At 45.9% G+C, this 21,951-nt stretch overlaps 1 long non-coding RNA gene across 3 annotated transcripts in view; it reads left to right on the forward strand.

The window, feature by feature from the left end:
- The window catches only part of LOC140454070 (uncharacterized), an 82,836-nt gene that overhangs the window by 21,874 nt on the left and 39,011 nt on the right, over positions 1-21,951 (forward strand). The window contains exons 3-6 of one of the 3 annotated variants that reach the window (XR_011952602.1): positions 3,154-3,236; positions 8,925-9,005; positions 12,722-12,826; positions 20,216-20,325. This is a non-coding gene — a long non-coding RNA (uncharacterized lncRNA). Of the gene's footprint in view, positions 1-3,153; positions 3,237-8,924; positions 9,006-12,721; positions 12,827-20,215; positions 20,326-21,951 lie in introns of those variants that run through there. The other 2 variants (XR_011952601.1, XR_011952603.1) reach the window with 2 other exon arrangements.

Below are 21,951 nucleotides of genomic sequence, written 5' to 3' on the forward strand. Positions count from 1 at the left end.
AGCAACATTCTAGGCTTCATTCACATCATCTTGTGAGGGACCTGCTTTCACCTCTGCTGTACTGGTCCTCCCTGAGACATCTCTCTCTGACTCTCTCTCTCACCCCCTCACTCTCATTCTTTCTTTCTCACCCTCTCTTTCTCTCTCACCCCCTCATTCACTCTCCACCCAAACTCTCTCTCTCACCTGACTTCTCTCTCCCTCGCATCCCTCTCTCTCTCATCCCTCTATCACTGGATTGCCCTCTATCTCTCCCTATCAGCTTTGCCTCCTCGATATCTATCTTTCTCTCTCTCTCTCACTCTCGCTCTCTCTCGTCCCCTTCTCGTGCGCTCTCTTGCTCTCAGACTCTCTGTCTCATTTCCTTCCCCTCCCTCCCACTCATTTGCACCTCTCTCTCTCTCTTGCCCCCCCTCTTGCCCCCCTCGGTCTTGCGCTCTCGCTCGCCCCTCTCTCACTCACTCGCCCCTCTCTCTCACCCCCTCGCCCCTCTCTCTCACCCCTCCTCACTCTCAACCCATCTCTCTCTCACCCTCTCTCTCCCTTCCCCTCTTATGCTCTCTTCCCCCTCTCTCACTTACCCCTCTCTCCCCTTTTCTCACCCCCTTGCTCTCATTCCCCCTCTCAACAGTTTGTATTTTTATTATCATGCTTATAATTTCACAAAAATCCTATTGAGAACTTTAGACATAAGGCCAGAGATGGAGATATTAGGTCATTGCCAAAGCATTGCCAAAAAGCAGGTTTTGAGGGATGTCTTAAAGGTGGAAAGCAGACCTGTGAGGTTTTGGCTGCGAATTTCAGACCATGCTGCTTCAGCAAGTGTAGAAACAGCCACACAGGTGAAGTAATGAATTAACAAATGGTTTGGAGTCTCGAAGAAAATGGGTTGTCCAGGTCTCAAAGTGTGTGTGGTGCAGGGAGTTAGGGACTATGACAGCCAGGAATTAAATCAAGTGTGAGAATTTTAAATTGAGGGATATTGGCCAGGTGCTGGCAGGTGAGACTAGATTGGGTTGGGGTATCTGGTCGGCATGGACGGGTTGGACCGAAGGGTCTGTTTCCATGCTGTACATCTCTATGGCTGTATGCTGTTGATTCTAATTAGGAGCCTTTTGATGAATCAACAAGCAGAGATTTAGACTTTCTTGAGATTACAGGGAGATTGAATGTTGGAAGCTGGCCCTGAGTATGTTTGGATAATGAAGTCTGGAGATAACACACAACGGATGAGAGTTTCAGTATATGAGCTGAGACAAGGGTAGAATCAGCTAGAATTAGTGATCTTGGAGTGGGACTGGGCTGTCAACCTCACCTCACCTCTGGGATTCAGTTAGTTGTCAGGTTGTGAATCAGGGCAGTAACACAATCAGGAGCTGAGTGGCCCTGGTGGAGCCTAAAATGAGTGTCGCTCAGCTGGCTGTTGTTGAGCAGCTGCTGCTTGGTAGCCCTGTTGATGACATCTTCCATCACTTTACTGTTGGTCGAGTGTGGACTGATAGATGGAAATTGCCTGGGTTGGGTTGCCCTGTGTTTTTGTGTTGAACATCCCTGGGCAATGTTCCACATTGTCGATAGATGCCAGTGCTGGAGTGGTACTTGGCTTGGTGGGTGGCAAGTTCTGGAGCACAAACCATCAGTATTATTGCCAGAATATTGGCAGGGCCCATAGCCTTTGCACTATTTAACCATTTCTTGATGTTATTCAGACTGAATCGAACTGGCTTAAAACTCGCATCTGTGATGTTGGAAACCACTGGAGAAGGCTGAGATGGATCATCCCACTTTGCACTTCTGGCTGCAGATTGCTGCAAATGCTGTCATCTTATCTGGTGAATGGATGTGTGAGGCCCCTCCATCAGTAAGGGTGGGGATATCTGTGATGCCTCCTCCAGTGAGTTGTTTAATTGTCCATCACCGTTCACAACTGGGTGTGGCAGAACTGCAGAGCTCCGATCTGTTCCACTGGACGTAGGATCACTTAGCTTTACAGATTGTGCTGGAGTACAGTTCTGCTGCTGTTGATGTCCCACAGTGCCTCCGAGATATCCAGTTTGAGATCCTACATCTCTTCAAAGTCTGTCCCATTTAGAACGGTGATAGTGTCACTCAACACAATGGAGGTTTTTCTCAACTTTAAGGCAAGACTTTGTCTCCAAAAGGAATGTGTGATGGTCGCTCGTACTGATACTGTCATGGACAGATGTATCTGCCGCTGGTCAATTCATAACAATGAGATCAAGTATGTTTTTCCCTCTTGTTGGTTCCCTCACCACCCGCTGCAGACTCAGTTGAGCAGCTATACCCTTTAGGACCTGGCCAGCTCAGTCAGTAATTCTGTTGCAGAGCAAGTCTCGATCATGGACATTGAAATCCTGTACCCAGAGTACATTTGACATCATTTTATTGCCTCAGTGCTTCCTCCAAATGTTGTTCAACATGAAGGAGAACTGATCCATCAGCCAAGGGAGGATGGTATGTGGTAATCAGCAGGAGCCATGAAACCTACTGGTCTCCGGAGCCAATGCTGTGTACTCCCAGGACAAATCCTCCCTGTCTGTACACCACTGTGCCACCACCTCTGCCTGGTCTGTCCTGCCGGTGGGACAGGACATATCAGAGATTTCAGGAGAAAGTGAAGATTGCAGATGCCGGAGATCAGAGTCAAGAGTCTTGTGCTGGAAAAGCACAACGGTCAGGCAGCATCCGAGGAGCAGGAGAATCGACGTTTCAAGCCTAAGCCCTTCATCAGCCTGACCTGCTGTGCTTTTCCAGCACCACACTCTCGATATCTAGGGATGGTGATGGTGGTGTCTGGTTATCTTTGTAAGGGATGATTCCGTGAGTATGACTATGTCAGGCTGTTCCTTGACTAGTCTGTGAGACAGCTCTCCACGTTTTGGCACCAAAAACCATAGGTTAGTGAGGAGGACGTTGCACCATCGAGAGAGCTGATTCTGTGGTTGTAATTTCTGGTACCGTGTTAGTTGCCAACTGGTCCATCCAGTTTCATTCCTGTGTTGAGACTTTGCAGTGATTAGTACAGTGAGTAGCTGGCTGGGCCGCTGTCAGGTTGGCAGGATTTTTTTCGCCATTGACAATGGTTTCATGGAGTTCAGATTTCTAGTACGTTATTCTTTTTCTTGAATTCAGATTCCACCATCTGCCAAGATGGGATTCGAATCAGGACTTCAGCCGTTTGTTTTAATATTCTGGATAAAAGCTAAATACATCAGGTTTGTTCACTCATTTTAAATATCACTAACCCTGGTTTTGTTTCTTTCTAAAACACTGTCCATCGTCCTGTCTCCTCCATCCTCCTCTCCAACAACGAGTGAGGAGCACATGGGGTTTCCCTGTCACTAAGACTGAGATAATCCGATCTGCTGTTTCTCTCCCTCCCACTAGCCCACTGAGCCAAACTGCCTCACGTGGTGTTCCTGGTTTTTGTCCTAAACCTACATCTTTCTCCAGTCTCTTGTCAAGCCTTATCAGAGCTCACCTTGACCCTTTACCCTAATCTCGCTAAACTCACTTTCCAACTCTCTTTCCTCTGCTGCCGCCTCATCACTCCCCCTCGCCAATTTATAGATATTGTTCCTTGTTCTGTCTGTTGGTCTTTTCTGGTTATGTCCTTCTCTCCCATTCTGTGAAAAACTAATATTTGACCTCACCGTTGTTGGAAAACCCTGCTCCATCTCCACTCTCCTTTTCCTTTCTGAATTCCTTGCATTTGGTGTCCCTCAATGATCCATCCTTGGTCTCTCCTGTATCTCACGTACATAGTGCCAGGAGGTGATATCATCCAAAAACACTGTGTTAGGTTTGACATGTACACTGACGATGCCCAGCTCTCCCTCCCCATCATCCCTCTCCCATTACTCCACTGTTACTCAGTTATCAAACTGCTTATCACATTCCCACTACTTAATTAGCTGCAATTTCCTCCAATGAAACATTGTCAAGGTTAAACCCATTGCCTTACTGCTGAGCCCCTCCCTCCCACTGGGAACTCTGAGGCAGAACGACACTCTCAACAATATTGCTGTTCTATCTGACCCCAAGGTGACCTTCTGATCAGACATCCACACAATCACAGCACCAGGAAATCCAATCTTTTAAAAGTTGCTTTTCTCCACCTCACCCCAGCTCCATTGCTACTGAAACCCCTTACCCGCGTCTGTGTTCCCTTGTAGAACATAGAACATAGAACAATACAGCACAGAACAGGCCCTTCGGCCCACGATGTTGTGCCGAACTTCTAACCTAGATTAAGCACCCATCCATGTACCTATCCAAATGCTGCTTAAAGGTCGCCAATGATTCTGACTCTACCACTCCCACGGGCAGCGCATTCCATGCCCCCACCACTCTCTGGGTAAAGAGCCCACCCCTGACATCTCCCCATACCTTCCACCCTTCACCTTAAATTTATGTCCCCTTGTAACACTCTGTTGTACCCGGGGAAAAAGTTTCTGACTGTCTACTCTATCTATTCCTCTGATCATCTTATAAACCTCTATCAAGTCACCCCTCATCCTTCGCCGTTCCAACGAGAAAAGGCCGAGAACTCTCAACCTATCCTCGTACGACCTACTCTCCATTCCAGGCAACATCCTGGTAAATCTTCTCTGCACCCTCTCCAAAGCTTCCACATCTTTCCTAAAGTGAGGCGACCAAAACTGCACACAGTACTCCAACTGTGGCCTAACCAAAGTCCTGTACAGCTGCAACATCACTTCACGACTCTTGAATTCAATCCCTCTGCTAATGAACGATAATACTCCATAGGCCTTCTTACAAACTCTATCCACCTGAGTGGCAACATTCAAAGATCTATGTACATAGACCCCAAGATCCCTCTGTTCCTCCACCTGACTAAGAACCCTACCATTAACCCTGTATTCCGCATTCTTATTTGTTCTTCCGAAATGGACAACCTCACACTTGGCAGGGTTGAACTCCATCTGCCACTCCTCAGCCCAGCTCTGCATCATATCTAAGTCCCTCTGCAGCCGACAACAGCCCTCCTCACTGTCCACAACTCCACCTATCTTTGTATCATCTGCAAATTTACTGACCCACCCTTCGACTCCCTCATCTAAGTCATTAATAAAAATTACAAACAGCAGAGGACCCAGAACTGAACCCTGCGGAACTCCACTTGTAACTGGGCTCCAGGCTGAATATTTACCATCTACCACCACTCTCTGCCTTCGACCGGTTAGCCAGTTTTCTATCCAATTGGCCAAATTTCTCTCTATCCCATGCCTCCTGACTTTCCGCATAAGCCTACCATGGGGAACCTTATCATGGGGCGGCACGGTGGCACAGTGGTTAGCACTGCTGCCTCACAGCACCAGAGACCTGGTGCTGGGTTCAATTCCTCCCTCAGGCGACTGACTGTGTGGAGTTTGCACATTCTCCCCGTGTCTGCATGGGTTTCTTCCGAGTGCTCCGGTTTCCTCCCACAGTCCAAAGATGTGCAGGTCAGGTGAATTGGCCATGCTAAATTGCCTGTAGTGTTAGGTATGGGGTAGATGTAGGGGTATGGGTGGGTTGCGCTTCGGCGGGGCGGTGTGGACTTGTTGGGCCGAAGGGCCTGTTTCCACACTGTAAGTAATCTAATCTAATCTAATCTAAATGCCTTACTAAAATCCATGTACACTACATCCACTGCTCTTCCCTCATCCACATGCTTGTTCACCTCCTCGAAGAATTCAATAAGACTTGTAACGCAAGACCTACCCTTCACACATCCGTGCTGGCTGTCCCTAATCAAGCAGTGTCTTTCCAGATACTCGTAAATCCTATCCCTCAGTACCCTTTCCATTACTTTGCCTACCACAGAAGTAAGACTAACTGGCCTGTAATTCCCGGGGTTATCCCTCTTCCCTTTTTTGAACAGGGGCACAACATTCGCTACTCTCCAGTCCCCTGGTACCACCCCCGTTGCCAGTGAAGACGAGAAGATCATTGCCAACGGTACTGCAATTTCCTCTCTTGCTTCCCACATAATCCTAGGATATATCCCGTCAGGGCCGGGGGACTTGTCTATCCTCAAGTTGTTCAAAATGTCCAACACATCTTCCTTCCTAACAGGTATCTCTTCTAGCTTATCAGTCTGTTTCACACTCACCTCTTCAACAATACGGTCCCTCTCGTTCGTAAATACTGAAGAGAAGTACTTGTTCAAGACCTCTCCTATCTCTTCCGACTCAATACACAGTCTCCCACCACTGTCCTTGATCGGACCTACCCTCGTTCTCGTCATTCTCAGGTTTCTCACATACGCATAGAATGCCTTGGGGTTATCCTTGATCCTATCCACCAGGGATTTTTCATGCCCTCTCTTAGCTCTCCTAATCCCTTTCTTCAGGTCCCTTCTGGCTATCCTGTATCCCTCCACTGCTCTGTCTGAACTTTGTTTCCTCAACCTTATGTAAGCCTCCTTCTTCCTCTTTACTAGACATTCAACCTCCCTCGTCAACCAAGGCTCCCTCACACGACCATTTCTTTCCTGCCTGATAGGTACATACATATCAAGGACACGTCGTATCTGCTCCTTGAAAAAGTTCCACATTTCCACCACATCCTTCCCTGACAGCCTATGCTCCCAACGTATGCTTCTCAAATCCTGTCTTACAGCATCGTAATTTCCCTTCCACCAATTGTAAAATCTTCCTTGTTGTGCGCACCTATCTCTCTCCATAACTTGAATCCAAGACAGAACTCTTGATTCTGTAACTCAGAATCTTGTTTCAGACTCCCCTCTCAGTATTTACCCTCGGACACATCCTCTCAGTATTTATCTTGTCAAACCCCTTAAGAATCCCATCTGTCTCAATGAGATCACCTCTCTTGCTCCAAAATCCAGTGAGTAGAGTCCCAACCTTTTCAGCCTTTATTTAAATGATAATCCCTCCAAACCAGGGATCATCTCATTGAATCTTCCCTGAAATGCCTCCAATAAAGTGACACATTTCCTTCTCTAAAGGGACCAAATCTGCTCTCATTCCTGCAGATATGGTGGTCTCACCAGCACAGTCACACGTTACTCTCAGGTAGAGACGCAAACTCTAATACTGAAAACCTTTGAAACAAAACATTCGATTCCCCTTCCTGATTCCCTATTGTAACTGTGTGGTAGCTTTCTGTGTTTCCTGAACAATTACCCCTGGTCCCTTTGTGGTTCAGCTTTCTACAGTTTCCACCATTTAAATAGTACTTTGTTCTTTTATTATCTCCTCCAAAATGAGCAACTTCCCATTTTCCCGAGTTACACCCCATCTGGCAACTTGTTACCTCCTTCTCCTGTGCATCTCTCTCTCTCTTCATAATTCTCTTAGACCTTTACAGTTATGCCTTTTCTAGGAGATATTCCTCTCCTCCCCCCCCCCCCATCCCATTCTTACAAACATTTACTGGGAGCCCTGGGCAGTGGGAAGCAGAAAGAGTTGCTATCTTTTTAGGGATACGCTTTGGAGTGATTGGGAGGATCTTCCTACCCATTGGTCAGGATGGAGACAACTTGCCCATCGTTAGGCATTAGCCTTTCACACCCATGTCTTATTGATGAGGCAGAGCGGCAGCACGGAATGAAAGAAAAGAAAGTCATTCTTGTTCCCCATATCTCACTGACCCTTGGATCATTTTCTCCAATGTGTCAAAGAACTGCTGTGTTCAGTCACATGAGATCTCAAGTTGGAATCTCCTAGAAACCCACAGATTTCCCCCTGAGTTGACAGCTGATGTCCTCAAGGGTAATATGTACAGTAATCCTGGGCCACAAGGAGGGGATGGTGTGAGTTTCTAACTTGAACTGATAGTGACAGATTTTATAAACTTGTATTAAGGGATATTACAGGTGGACATTCAGATGGTAATCTCAGTAAATATTCTGCTAAACTCTGATTGAATTACTCAGTATATCAGGATCTGGATATTCACATTGTGTGTGTGAGTATTGTGTTCCAGATCAATCCCATTTGCTGCTTAAATATTCTCCTTTGAATCATCGCATTCTCTCAAAAGGTCTCCCCAAACCTTCAATGTGTCCTGTAATCCTTTTATGCTGACCTGATGAGTGTAAGGTTTATTATTCGAATGTGTAATTTTTGTATAAGGATGTTTCAGAGAGGGAGCAGAATATTCTTAAAGGGGAGAATAACCATTTTGAGGGGAGGCTGTTGTTTATTGTTGTCAATGACATAGGAATAGAAGAGTTCACATTGTTGGATCATTGGAATCTCTTGTGGGGTAGAATTGACCTCCATCAGAAGGTTGGATTGCACTGGCACTGGAAGGGAACAGTTGCTAGTGCTATTCAGGAGGCATTAAACCAGTGAAGGTATGTGGGTAAACCCAGAGAGAGAGAGTGAGGGAAGAGCTCAGTCCGACGCTGGTACAGTTCAGATGTCAAACAGTCAAGGCAGACAAGGGCAAGGCACAGAATGAGCAGCTACACTGCATTTATTTCAATGCAGGAGGCCCGATAGGTCAGGCAGAGGAGCTCAGGGGGATGGTTTTGAACATCGCACTGGGGTATTATAGCAATTACAGAAGCATGACTTAATGATGGATAGGACCAGCAGCTTAATGTTTCACTGTATAGATGCTATAACAAAGATAGAAAGGGGGCAACAGAGCAGGGGGAGAGGAATTTTTGATAAGGGATAACATCACAGCTGGGCTTCAAGAGGGTATTCCTGGGAGTACATCCAGGCAGGTTATACAGGTGGAACTGAGAAATAAGAAAGGGATGATCTCCTTATTGGGATGGTACTATTGACCCCCCCCCCCCCCCCCCCCACTTCCCCAATAGTCAGCAGGGAGTTGAGAAGCAAATTTACGAAGAGATCACTTATCTGTAAGAACAGTATGGTTGGGTACAAGACTTGACCTTCTTTGTTATTCATTCACAGGATGAGGGTGTCACTGGCTGGGCCCAAAGGGCAGTAAAGAGTCATTGCTGTGGGTCTGGAGTCACATGTAGGCCAGACCAGGTAAGGATGGCAGATTCCTTCCCTGAAGGATATTGGTGAATCTGATGAGGTTATTTTTTGCAATAATCAACAATGGATTCATGGTATTTAATAGATTCTTAATTCCAAATTTTTATTGAATTCACAGTCCACTGTCTGCCATGACGGGATCCAAACCCTGGGCCCCAGAACGTTATCTGGGTGTCTGGATTATCCATCTAGTGATAATCTCGCTAGGCCATTTGGCAGGGTGAGTGACTGAGATATCCATGGGGCAGCACATCAGCACCAAAGATCCCATGGTCTCTGCGGAAGATAGAAAGGGCTGGAGAGGGAGATATATCCCTGGTAGTGGGGTCTGACTGTAGGTAGCGGTCATAGCAGAGGTTAATGGAGATTAATGGGTGGCAGGTGAGGAGTGGGGGATTATATTCTTATTGTGGTTGGAGGGGTGGGGGGAAGGCGGAGGTACAGGAAGTGGAGGATATGCGTTGGAGTGCATTGTTGATCAAATGGGAGGTAAATGCGGTCCTTGAAAGAGGAAACCTTTCTGGGATGTCCTGGAGTGGAATTGCTTCTCCTGGGAGCAGATATGGCAGAGGCGGAGGAATTGGGAGTACAGGATCACGTTTTACAGGAATATACTCGAGAGTAATCAGGAGAGCAAAAAGGGGACTTGAAATATCTCTAGGAAATAGTTTAAGGAGAATCCAAAGAGATTCTACAAATACATTAAGGATAAAATAATAACCAGACACAGAATAGGACCCCTTAATGATCAACAAGGGCATCTATGGAACAACAGGAGGTGGGAGAAATACTATGCTATTCTATTCTGGAGAGTTTGGAGAAATAAATAGTGATAACTTGAAAAGTGTCTATATTACAGAGTAGGAAGTACTGGAAGTCTTAAATAGTAGCAAGGTGGATAAATCCCTGGGACCTGATCAGGTGTATCCCAGAAATTTGTGGAAAGCTAGGAAGGTGGTGGCAGTGCCCCTCCCTGAGGTATTTATACCATTGTTTGTGACAGGTGAGGTGCTGGAAGATGGGTGCCATTATTTAAAAAAGGTGGTAAGGAAAGGCCAGGGAACAAGAGAACAGTCAACCTAACGTCAGTGGTAGGTAAGTTGGTGGAAGGGATTCTGAGGGACAGGATTTACATGTATTTGGAAAGAAGAGGATTGATTAGGGATAGTCAACATGACTTTGTGTGTGGGAATTCTCTCTCTCTGACTTGATTGAGGTTTTTTTGAAGATGTGACAAAGATGATTGATGAAGGCAGACTGTGGACGTTGTCTATATTGACACTGAACGATGTTCCACAAAGCAGACTGGTTAGCAAAGTTAGATAACATAAACTGTTGGGAGAACCAGACATTTGGATACAAAACTGGCTTGAAGGTAGGAGGCAGAGGGTGGTGGTGGAGGGTTGCTTTGCGGACTGGAGGCCTATGAGCAGCAGAGTGCTGCAGGAATGGATATTGGGTCCTTAAATAAGTGAATTGGATGTGAAAATATGAGATATCGGCATTGGGTTTTCAGAAGACACCAAAATTGGAGTTGTATTGGACAATGAAGAAGGTTAGTTCAGAATGCAACAGTATCTTGACCAGATGGGCCATTGGAGCAAGGAATGGCAGACTGGATTCAATTTAGACAAATGTAAGCTGTTGGATTTTGGAAAGGCAAATCAGAGCAGGACTTGTACACTTCATGGTAAAGTACTTGGGAATGTTGCTGAACATAGAGACCATGGAGTGCAGGTTCATTGTTCCTTGAAAGTAGAGTCGCAGGTCGGCAGACTAGTGAAGGTGGTGTTTGGTATGCTTATATTTATTGGTCAATGCATTGAGTACAGAAGCTGGGACGTCAAATTGTGGTTGGACAGGACATTGATTAAGCCATTTCAGGAAATATGTTTTAAGTTTGAAATTCCCTGTTCTGGAAAGGATATTGTGAATCTTGAAAGAGTTCAGACAAGATTTACAAAGACGATGCTCGGGTTAGAGGATTGGGGCTGCAGGGAGAGGGTGAATAGGCTAGGGGTAATTTCCCTGGAGAGTCAAAGACTGAGAGGTGACTTCATGGAGATTTATAAAATCATGAAGGGCATGGATAAGGTGAACAGCCAGGGTCTTTTCCCCCAAGTTATGTGGGTTCAAAACAAGATCACATGGGCTTATGTTGAGAGGGCAAAGATTAAAAACGGATCTAAGGGGCAAAGTTTTCAAGCTGTGTGTGGTGTATGTGTGGAATGAGCTGCCAGATGAAGTAGTGGAGGCTGATACATTTACAACATTTGAAAGGCATCCGATTGGGTACGTGAATAGGAAGAGTTTCCAATGATACGGACCAATAGCTGGCAAATGGGGTTCCATTTGTTGAGGATTCCTCGTTGTCATGGACCAATTGGACCAAAGGTCTGTTTCTGTGCTGTACATCTCTATGACACTAATAAATGAAAATAAGATGTGTTCCTCTTTTGTGGAGAGCTAGCAGAAGCACAGATAATTGTCCTTGGAGCTGAGAAGGTTAAGCAGTGACTTTGACCAGGTGCAAATTTGTTTCTAGGATATCTAATCTGCAGAGAGAGGGGAATTGTTAACAATGTCACAATTTGAGTAACTATTTTCAGGTAACTGGCAAATAATGTGAATATGTGAACATTATTTTATTCAGTAAGTTCTGAGTATCTGGAACAGTCTGAATGGCAGCTGGAGACAGACTCAGCAGTTATTCATAAACAGATTTGGAATTTTACTTTTTAAGGGAAGATTTGGGGGTCTATGGGCAAATGGGAAGGGAATTGGGACAGATTTGCAGCATCTCCAGAGGGAGAGGGTACATCCCAAATGGGCCGAATAGCCCCAGCCCCTGTGCTCTGTGATACTGCCCCATTGACTGTGAATGTTGAAGCTCATCCCAGGGCAGAGAGAGGGAGGATCCCACCACTCACCTCACAATGGGCCCCGATGATTGATGTCAGCGCAGGCCAATGGGGCAGAGGGTAGTACTAGAGGACCCGGTCGTACCAGTTTGTCCTCCAACCAATCGGAGTGAATGAGGGCATCCTCAAGGCTGGAACTAAAGAAAGGCACATATCGCAGAGATTTGAGAAACTGGAGGACATGAGATAGGGAGCGTTCTGTGGCTGGTGAGGAATTCTATAAATAAGGAAGAGTTGTGAGGCTGGATGAGGTGACAGTGATTGGGAGAGTTGTGAGGATGGAGGAATTTAGAGTTAGTGAGGATTCGAGTCATAATGTTATACAGCAAGGAAACAGGCCCTGTGGTCCAACCAGTCCATGCCGACCATAATTCCAAACTGAACTAATTGTACCTGCCTCCGCTTGGTCCACATCCATCCAAATATTTAAGGTCTTTTAAATATTGTAATTGTATTCACAGCTACCACTTTCTCTGGAAGTTCATTCCAGTGTGTAAATTTTTTTTTAAAAACCCTAATGTCTTTCCCCTCAAATCTTTCTCATTTCTTCTCAAAACGAATGCACCCGAGTTTTGAATCCCCCTCTCTCCTGGCTATTCACCTTATCTACACTCTTTCTGATTTTGTAAACCTCAGTTAAGGTCACCCCTTAACTCGTGCACGCCAGTGAAAAAAATTCCCAGCCTATCCAGCCTCTCCTTAGAACACAATCCCTCCATTCATGGCAACATGCTGGTAAATCTCTTCTGAACCTGCTCCAATTTAATAATATCCTTCCTATAACAGCACAACCAGAACTGGACAGAGTATTCCAGAAGAGGCCTCCCCAACGTCCTGTACATCCTCAACATAACGTCCCAACTCCTGGACTCAAAGGTCTGAACAATGAAGGTAGGTGTGCTAAGCAAAGCACCTTCTTCACCACCCTGTCTACATGGAACACAAACTTCAAAGACGTGAAGCTCTCAGTCTCTTTGTTCCCACATCACTGCTCAAGGCCCTACTTTTATTGAGTGTAAGTCCTACCTTCGTTTGTTTTGTCAGGATGTTATATTTTGCATTTATTCCAATCCAAAAAATTTTCGAATATAATTAAAAGGGAAATCAGGAGGGAAAAAAGGGGCGTGAGATAGCTTTGGCGCATCGGGTTAAGGATAATCCAAAGGGCTTTTGTAAATACATGAGGAACAAAAGGCTAACTAGGGAGAAAATAGAGACCCTCAAAGATCAGCAAGGCAGCCATTGTGTGGAGCTGCAGGCGATGAGCGAGATAGGAAACAAGTATTTTGCATCAGTGTTTACTGTGAAGAAGTATATGGGAGATATAGAATGTGGGGAAATAAATGGTGACATCTTGAAAAATGTCCATATTACAGAGGAGGAGGAGGAGGTGCTTAATGAGTGGCTAAGGAGCTGGTGCAGGGGAAAAGGATTCACGTTTTTTGGATCGTTGTGATCTCCTGGAGTAGAGTTGACCTTCATAAGAAGGATGGATTGTACCTGAATTGGAAGGTGTCTAATATCGAGGCAGGGAGACTTGCTGGTGATACTCGGGAGGCATTAAACCAGTGAGGGAGTGGGTGTAAACCCAAGAAGATAGTGAGTAAAGAGATATGTCTGTGGCTGGTACAGTTCAGAAGTCAAATAGTCAAGGCAGGCAAAGGCAAGGCACAGAATGAAGTCGGACTGAGCAGTTGCACTGCATTTACTTCAATAGAAGAGGCCTGACAGGGAAAGCAGATGAGCTCAGGGTATGGTTTTGAACATGGCACTGGGATATTATAGCAATTACAGAGGCATCACTCAGGGATGGATAGGACTGGCAGCTTAATGTTCCAGGGTATGGATTCTATAGGAAGAATAGAAAGGGGGAGAAGGAAGGAGGGGGAGTGGCATTTTTGATTCGAGACAGCATTATGTTTTTGCTTAGGGAGGATATTCCTGGGAGTACGCCCAGTGAAGGTATTTAGGTGGAACTGGGAAATAAGAAAGGGGTGATCACCTTATTGGGGATTTCTGCATGGATCTCGTCTGGGTCCTCTGGTTTCCTCCCACAGTCCAAAGATGTGTAGGGTAGGTTGGATTATCCAGGCTGAATTGCCCACAGTGTTGTGGGATGTGCACGTTGGGGGGATTATGCAGGCTGAATTACCCATAATGTTCAGGGATGTGTAGGTTGGGTGGCCTTGGGAAATGCAATGTTATAGGGGGAAGTTTGGAGGCTCTCAGGGTCAGTAGTAATATGATGGGCTGAATGACCTGAAAACACAGTTTGGAATTCTGACATTTCTACTAGTTTTAAAATATAGAACATAGAACATAGAAGAATACAGCACAGTAAAGGCCCTTCAGCCCTCGATGTTGCGCCGATCAAAGCCCACCTAACCTACACTAACCCACTATCCTCCATATACCTATCCAATGCCCGTTTAAATACCCATAAAGAGGGAGAGTCCACTACTGCTACTGGCAGGGCGTTCCATGAACTTACGACTCGCTGAGTGAAGAACCTACCCCTAACATCAGTCCTATATCTACCCCCCCTTAATTTAAAGCTATGCCCCCTTGTAATAGCTGACTCCATACGTGGAAAAAGGTTCTCACTGTCAACCCTATCTAACCCCCTAATCATCTTGTACACCTCTATCAAATCACCCCTAAACCTTCTTTTCTCCAATGAAAACAACCCCAAGTGCCTCAGCCTTTCCTCATAGGATTTTCCTACCATACCAGGCAACATCCTGGTAAACTTCCTCTGCACCCGTTCCAGTGCCTCCACATCCTTCCTATAGTATGGCGACCAAAACTGCACACAATATTCCAGATGCGGCCGCACCAGAGTCTTATACAACTGCAGCATGACCTCAGGACTCCGGAACTCAATTCCTCTACCAATAAAAGCCAGTACGCCATATGCCTTCTTCACTGCACTATTTACCTGGGTGGCAACTTTCAGAGATCTGTGTACATGGACACCAAGATCCCTCTGCTCTTCCACACTACCAAGTAGTCTACCATTAGCACAGTAATCCATCTTTTTATTACTCTTACCAAAGTGAATCACTTCACACTTAGCTACATTGAACTCCATTTGCCACCTTTCTGCCCAGCTCTGCAGCTTCTCTATATCCCGCTGTAACCTGCCATATCCTTCCTCACTGTCTACAACTCCTCCGACTTTCGTATCATCCGCAAACTTGCTCACCCAACCTTCTAACCCTTCCTCCAGGTCATTTATAAAAATGACAAACAGCAATGGTCCCAAAACAGATCCTTGCGGAACACCGCTAGTGACGGCACTCCAAGATGAACCTTTGCCATCAACTACTACCCTCTGTCTTCTTCCAGAGAGCCAATTCCTAATCCAAACCTCCAACTCACCCTCAATGCCATATCTCTATATTTTCTGCAGTAGCCTACCATGGGGGACCTTATCAAACGCCTTACTAAAATCCATATATACCACATCTACCGCTTTCCCCTCATCTACCTCCTTAGTCACCTTCTCAAAGAATTCAATAAGGTTTGTGAGGCACGACCTGCCCTTCACAAAACCATGCTGACTATCCTTGATCATATCATTCTTATCCAGATGTGCATAAATCCTATCCCTTACAATTCTCTCTAAGACTTTGCCCACAACAGAAGTGAGACTCACTGGCCTATAGTTACTAGGATTATCCCTACTCCCCTTCTTGAACAAGGGAACCACGTTTGCTAGCCTCCAGTCCTCTGGCACTACTCCTGTCGACAAAGAGGACACAAAAATCAAGGCCAATGGCTCTGCAATCTCCTCCCTTGCTTCCCAGAGAATCCTAGGATAAATGCCATCAGGCCCAGGGGACTTATCTATTTTCACCCTTGCCAGAATTTCCAACACCTCTTCTCTACATATCTCAAAGCCATCCATTCTACTTATTCGTGCCTCAGTATTCATATCGACAACAATGTCCTGTTCCTGAGTGAATACTGACGAAAAGTATTCATTCAGCGCCTCCCCAATCTCTTCAGCCTCCACACGCAACTTCCCATTACTATCCTTGATTGGACCTATTCCTTCCCTAGTCATTCTTTTATTCCTAACATACCTATAGAAAGCCTTAGGGTTTTCCCTCATCCTACCAACTAAGGACCTTTCATGTCCCCTCCTCGCTGCTCTTAGCTCTCTCTTCAGGTCCTTCCGGGCTACCTTATAACTCTCAATTGCCCCTATTGAACCTTCACGCCTCATCTTTACAAAGGCCGCCCTCTTCCATTTAACAAGGGATTCCAACTCCTTATTAAACCACGGCTCCCTCACACGACCCTTTCCTCCCTGCCTGATAGGTACGTATTTATCAAGGACACTCAATAGTTGCTCCTTGAACAAGTTCCACATATCAATTACGCTCTTGCCTTGGAATCTACTTTTCCAATCCACACATCCTAAGTCATGCCTCAACGCATCATAATTTCCCTGCCCCCAGCTATAACTCTTGCCCTGTAGTACACACTTATCCCTCTCCATCACTGGAGTAAAAATCACCGAATTGTGGTCACTGTCCCCAAAGTGCTCACCTACCTCTAGTTCTAATACCTGGCCTGGTTCGTTACCCAGAACCAAATCCAGTATGGCCTCACCTCGTGTTGGCTTATCTACATATTGTGTCAGGAAACTCTCCTGCACACATTGCACAAACACTGACCCATCTAACGAACTTGAGCTATAGCTTTCCCAATCAATATCAGGAAAGTTAAAGTCTCCCATAACAATCACCCTATTACTGTCACTCTTCTCCTGAATCATCTTCGCAATCCTTTCTTCAACGATTCTAGGACTATTAGGAGGCCTGTAAAAGACTCCTAACAGGGTGACCTCACCTCTCCTGTTCCTAACCTCAACCCAAACTACCTCAGATGGCAAATCTTCGTCCATCTTCCTTTCCACCGCTGTAATACTATCTTTGACAAGCAAAGCCACACCCCCCCCTCTTTTGCCCCCACCTCTGACCCGACTAAAACATTTAAACCCTGGAACCTGCAACAGCCAATCCTGTCCCTGATCTAGCCACGTCTCCGTAATAGCCACAACATCGAAGTCCCAGGTACCAACCCACGCTGCGAGTTCACCTACCTTATTTCGTATACTTCTGGCATTAAAGTATACACACTTCAAGCCACTCTTCTGTTTACAGGCACCCTCCTTTAAGATTGATGCCATATTCCTAACCTCCCTACACTCCAGGTCCTGCACCCTAACGCTACAGTCTGGGTTCCCATGCCCCTGCAGAGTTAGTTTAAACCCCCCCCAAGAGCACTAGCAAACCTCCCCCCAAGGATACTGGTGCCCCTCAGGTTCAGGTGCAGACCATCCTGTTTATAGAGGTCCCACCTTCCCCAGAAAGAACCCCAGTTATCCAAGTACCGAAATCCCTCCCTCCTGCACCATCCCTGTAGCCACGCATTTAACTCTTCTCTCTCCCTATTCCTCGACTCTCTCTCACGTGGCACGGGTAACAAACCAGAGACAACAACTCTGTTCGTTCTAACTCTGAGCTTCCAACCTAGCTCCCTAAAAGCCTATCTAACATCCTCAGCACTCCTCCTACCTATGTCATTGGTGCCAATATGGACCACGACTTCAGGCTGCTCCCCCTCCCCCTTAAGGACCCGGAAAACACGATCAGAGACATCACGTACCCTTGCACCTGGGAGGCAACATACCAAACGTGAGTCTCTCTCGTTCCCACAAAACCGCCTATCTGTGCCCCGAACTATCGAGTCCCCAATTATTATTGCTCTGCTCTTCTCCACCCTTCCCTTCTGAGTAGCGGGGACAGGCTCCGTGCCAGAGGCCTGAACCCCATTGCTTACCCCTGGTAAGTCGTCCCCCCCACAAGTATCCAAAACGGTATACTTGTTCTTGAGGGGAACGACCACAGGGGGTCCCTGCACTGGCTGCTTCCTCCCAGTCCCCCTCACTGTCACCCATCTATCTGCCATCTTTGGAGTTACTACTTCCCTATAGCTCCGATCTATGACCCCCTCTGCCTCCCGAATGATCCGAAGTTCATCCAACTCCAGCTCCAGTTCCCTAACACGGTCTTGGAGGAGCTGGAGATGGGTGCACTTCCTGCAAGTGTAATCAGCAGGGACGTCCATGGCATCCCTCACCTCATACATGTTGCAGGAGGAACATTGCACTGCCTTCACTGCCATCCCTCTAAAGCTAACCTTAATTTTAAACAAAAAACTGGGTCTAAAGAATACAACAAGCAAAATTCGGCACTTACCTCCTTACCACAACGGATCTTATTATTAGGTTAGAGGAGGAGGGCGGGTGGGAGGCACTACCTCCGTAGTGCCTCGGGTTCTTCAGCTGTTACAGAAAATAATACACCAGATCTAAACGTTAAGGTTCTGAATTGGACAAAGGCCAATTTTGATGGCACAAGGCAAGAACTTTCATCTATCCCCTCAAGCCTGCTCTGCCATTCAATAAGATCAGGCCTGAGCTTTTCATGGTCTCAGCTCCACATTCCTGCTCTCTCACCATAACCCTTAATTCTTTTCCTGTTCACAAATCTACCTTTTCCCTTAAAGGCATTCAAGTTGATAACGTCAAATGCTGCACTCGGCAGGGAATTCCACAGATGCACAACCCTTTAGCTGAAGAAGCTCCTCCTGAACTCAGTCCTAAACCTGCTCCCCCTTATTTTAAGGTTATGCTCTAGTTTGACCCGCCCCCAGAGGAAATAGCCTCCCTGCTCCAAGCTTATCCACTCCCTTCATAATTTTATTTTTTCCTCTCCAACCTCCTATTCTTCTAAATTACAATGACTGTCAAACCAGTTTTCTCAATCTCTCCACATATACCAATTCTCTCAACTCCCAACTCAAACTAGTGAACCTCTTCTGTACTCCCTCCAGTGCCAGTACATCCTTGCTAATGTAAGGGGACCAAACCTGTACACAGTACTCCAGGTGTGGCCTCCCCAGCACCCTGTACAGCTGCAGCATAACCATCCCTCTAGCAATGAAGGACAATATTCCCTTCACTGCCTTAATTACCTGCTGCACCTGCAAACCAACTTCCTGTGATTCATGCACAAGGACACCCAGCTCCCTCTGCACAGCAGCCTGCTGCATGTTTTCACCATTTCATCAGTTAGCTGTTAGTCTGACCAAAATGGATGACCTCACATATCCCAACATTGTCATCCATCTGCCAGACCCTTACCTACTCACTTAACCTATCTGTATCCCTGTGCAGACTGACAGTGGCCTCTGCAGACATTGCTCTACCTCATCTTTGTATCAAATATGAACTCTGACACCGTACACTTGGTCCTCAACTCCAAAACATTTGTGTAAATTGCAAACAGTTGTAGTGCCAACACTAATCCAAACACCCATTTATCCCCATTCTTTATTTTTTGTTGGTTAACCGATCCTGTATCAATGATAATACATTACCCATAATTAGATTAGATTAGATTAGATTACTTACAGTGTGGAAACAGGCCCTTCGGCCCAACAAGTCCAAACCGCCCCGCCGAAGCGTAACCCACCCATACCCCTACATCTATATCTACACCTTACCTAACACTATGGGCAATTTAGCATAGCCAATTCACCTGGCCTGCACATCTTTGGACTGTGGGAGGAAACCGGAGCACCCGGAGGAAACCCATGCAGACACGGGGAGAATGTGCAAACTCCACACAGTCAGTCGCCTGAGGCGGGAATTGAACCCGGGTCTCAGGCTGTGCATCTTTACCTTATACAGCAGCCTTTTGTGTGGCAACTTATCGAATACCTTCTGGAAATCCAGATACACCACATCCACCAAGTCCACTTTGTCCAATGCGCTCATTGTATCCTCAAATAATACCAGTAAAACCTTAAACGTGACCTGCCTTTCATGAATCCATGCTGTTTTTGCAAAATGAGACAATTTCTACCCAGATAACTCACCACTACTTCCTTAAGAGATTCAAGCATTTTCTCCCCTCAGAAGTTAAGCTAACCGGTCCTTTTTGAAAAATAGTGGCACCACATTTGCAGCTTCCAGTCTTTCAAAACCATCCCAGAATCCAACAAATTTTAAGTGAATTATCACAAGTCTATTTGTTATTCACCACCCCCTCCAACCACTACCCCCGCCATCTACTTTACTCCCTGGGATGCAATCCATTAGAGCCAGGAGACCCATCTACCTTTAGGCTGTTAACTTTCCCAATATTACCTCTTTACTGGGAATGATCGCATCTCTGTCCTCATCTGCCATTGCTTCCATAGGCCTGCGACAACAAGAGTACAAAGACAGTATGTTCCTGTTAAGGCCAAGGCTGGAAGGTGTAGGGAATGCTGTCTATCGGAAGAAATTGAGGGCCTGGTCAAGAAAATGAAGGAGGCATATGGCAGGTACAGAGAGCTGTTTTTGTGTGAATCCCTAGAGGAGTATAGGGGCAGTAGGAGGAGACTCGAGGTAAACCAGGAGGGCAAAAAGGGGACATGAGATAGCTTTAGGAAATAGGTTTAAGGAGAATCCAAAGTGATTGTACAAAAACATTCAGGACAAATGAGTAAGCAGGCAGAGAATGGGTACCCACAAAAATCATCAAGGCTGTCTGTGGAACCGCAGGAGGTGAGAGCGATTCTGTAGGAGCGGAGAGGTTTTACAAACAAACTGTGCACGTCGGAAAACACGTCCCAGTCTCTTGTTTTCAGTAAACGGTGAATTGCCTCAGTGTGGCTGCAGGCATGGGTGCGCGCCGCCATCTTTATTTGGGGCAAAAATTCACTGGACACGTGTGGAGCCGCCAGCTTTGTAGGGGGCAAGGTGCAGCCAGGCGCATGTGCAGCCTTTCTCTGGTACAGAGTCATTGGGCAGGATTTACACAGAGCACATTCAAACTCCGAGAAATGGATGTTTATTTCGGGATTTGTTTCATCATTCATTTAAATGATTTGGTATCATAAATGAGTTTGCAGGTCATACAAAATTGGAGGTATTGTGGATAATGAAGAAGGTTACCTCAGATTACAATGAGATATTCATCAGATGGGGTTTCATTTAGAGAAATGTGAGGTGCTGCATTTTGGAAAAGCAAATCAGGGCAGGACTTGTACACTGAATGGCAAGGCCCTGAAGACGTTTGCGCAACAAAGAGACCTTGGACTGCAGGATCATAGTCCTTGCAAGTCAAGTTGCAGGTAGATAGGATTATGAAGAAGGTGTTCAGTATATTTTCTTTCTTTCGTTAGAGCATTGAGTATTGGATGTGGGAGGTCATGTTGCTGTACAGGACATTCGTTAGGCCACTTTTGGAATATTGTGTGCAGTTCTGGCCTGCCTCCTATCAGAAGGGTGCTGTGATACTTGAAAGGTTTCAAAAAGGACTTACAAGGATGTTGTTAGGGTTGGAGGATTTGAGCTACAGGGTGAGGCGTAAAAGGCTGGGGCTGTTTTCCGCTGAGTGGTGATGTTATGGAGGTTTATACAATCATGAGGGGCATGGATAGGGTAAATGAACAAGGTGTTTTCCCTGGAGTGGTGGTGTCCAGAAGTACAGGGCATTGCTTTAGGGTGAACAGATAAAATTTCAAAGGGCCCTAAAGGACAACTCTTTCATGCAGTGGGTGGAATGAGTTGCAGAGGAAGTGGTAGAGGCTAGTACAATTAAAACATGTTAAAGGCATCTAAATAGGCACATGATATGATTAGGAAGCATTTACAGGGATATGGGCCAAGTGCTGGCTAATGGGAATAGACTAGGTTCGGATACCTGCTTGGCATGGATGAGTTAGACCAAAGGGTCTGTGTCGGTGCTATACATCTCTATGACTGTGGGATCATAACAGCTTATACTGCTCTGCCTCATCTCTGGGCTCCCTCATGACCACTTTGTCAATATCTAGCTTCCTCAATCTCGAACAATGGGTGTATTTTTGGTCTGTTTGGTATTTTAATAATATAAAATACCAAAGGGTGTATTTTTGGTCTGTTTGGTATAAAAATAATAACTATTATT

This window comes from Chiloscyllium punctatum, chromosome 28 (assembly GCF_047496795.1).
Source record: "Chiloscyllium punctatum isolate Juve2018m chromosome 28, sChiPun1.3, whole genome shotgun sequence".
In the NCBI taxonomy this organism is placed as follows: domain Eukaryota; kingdom Metazoa; phylum Chordata; class Chondrichthyes; order Orectolobiformes; family Hemiscylliidae; genus Chiloscyllium; species Chiloscyllium punctatum.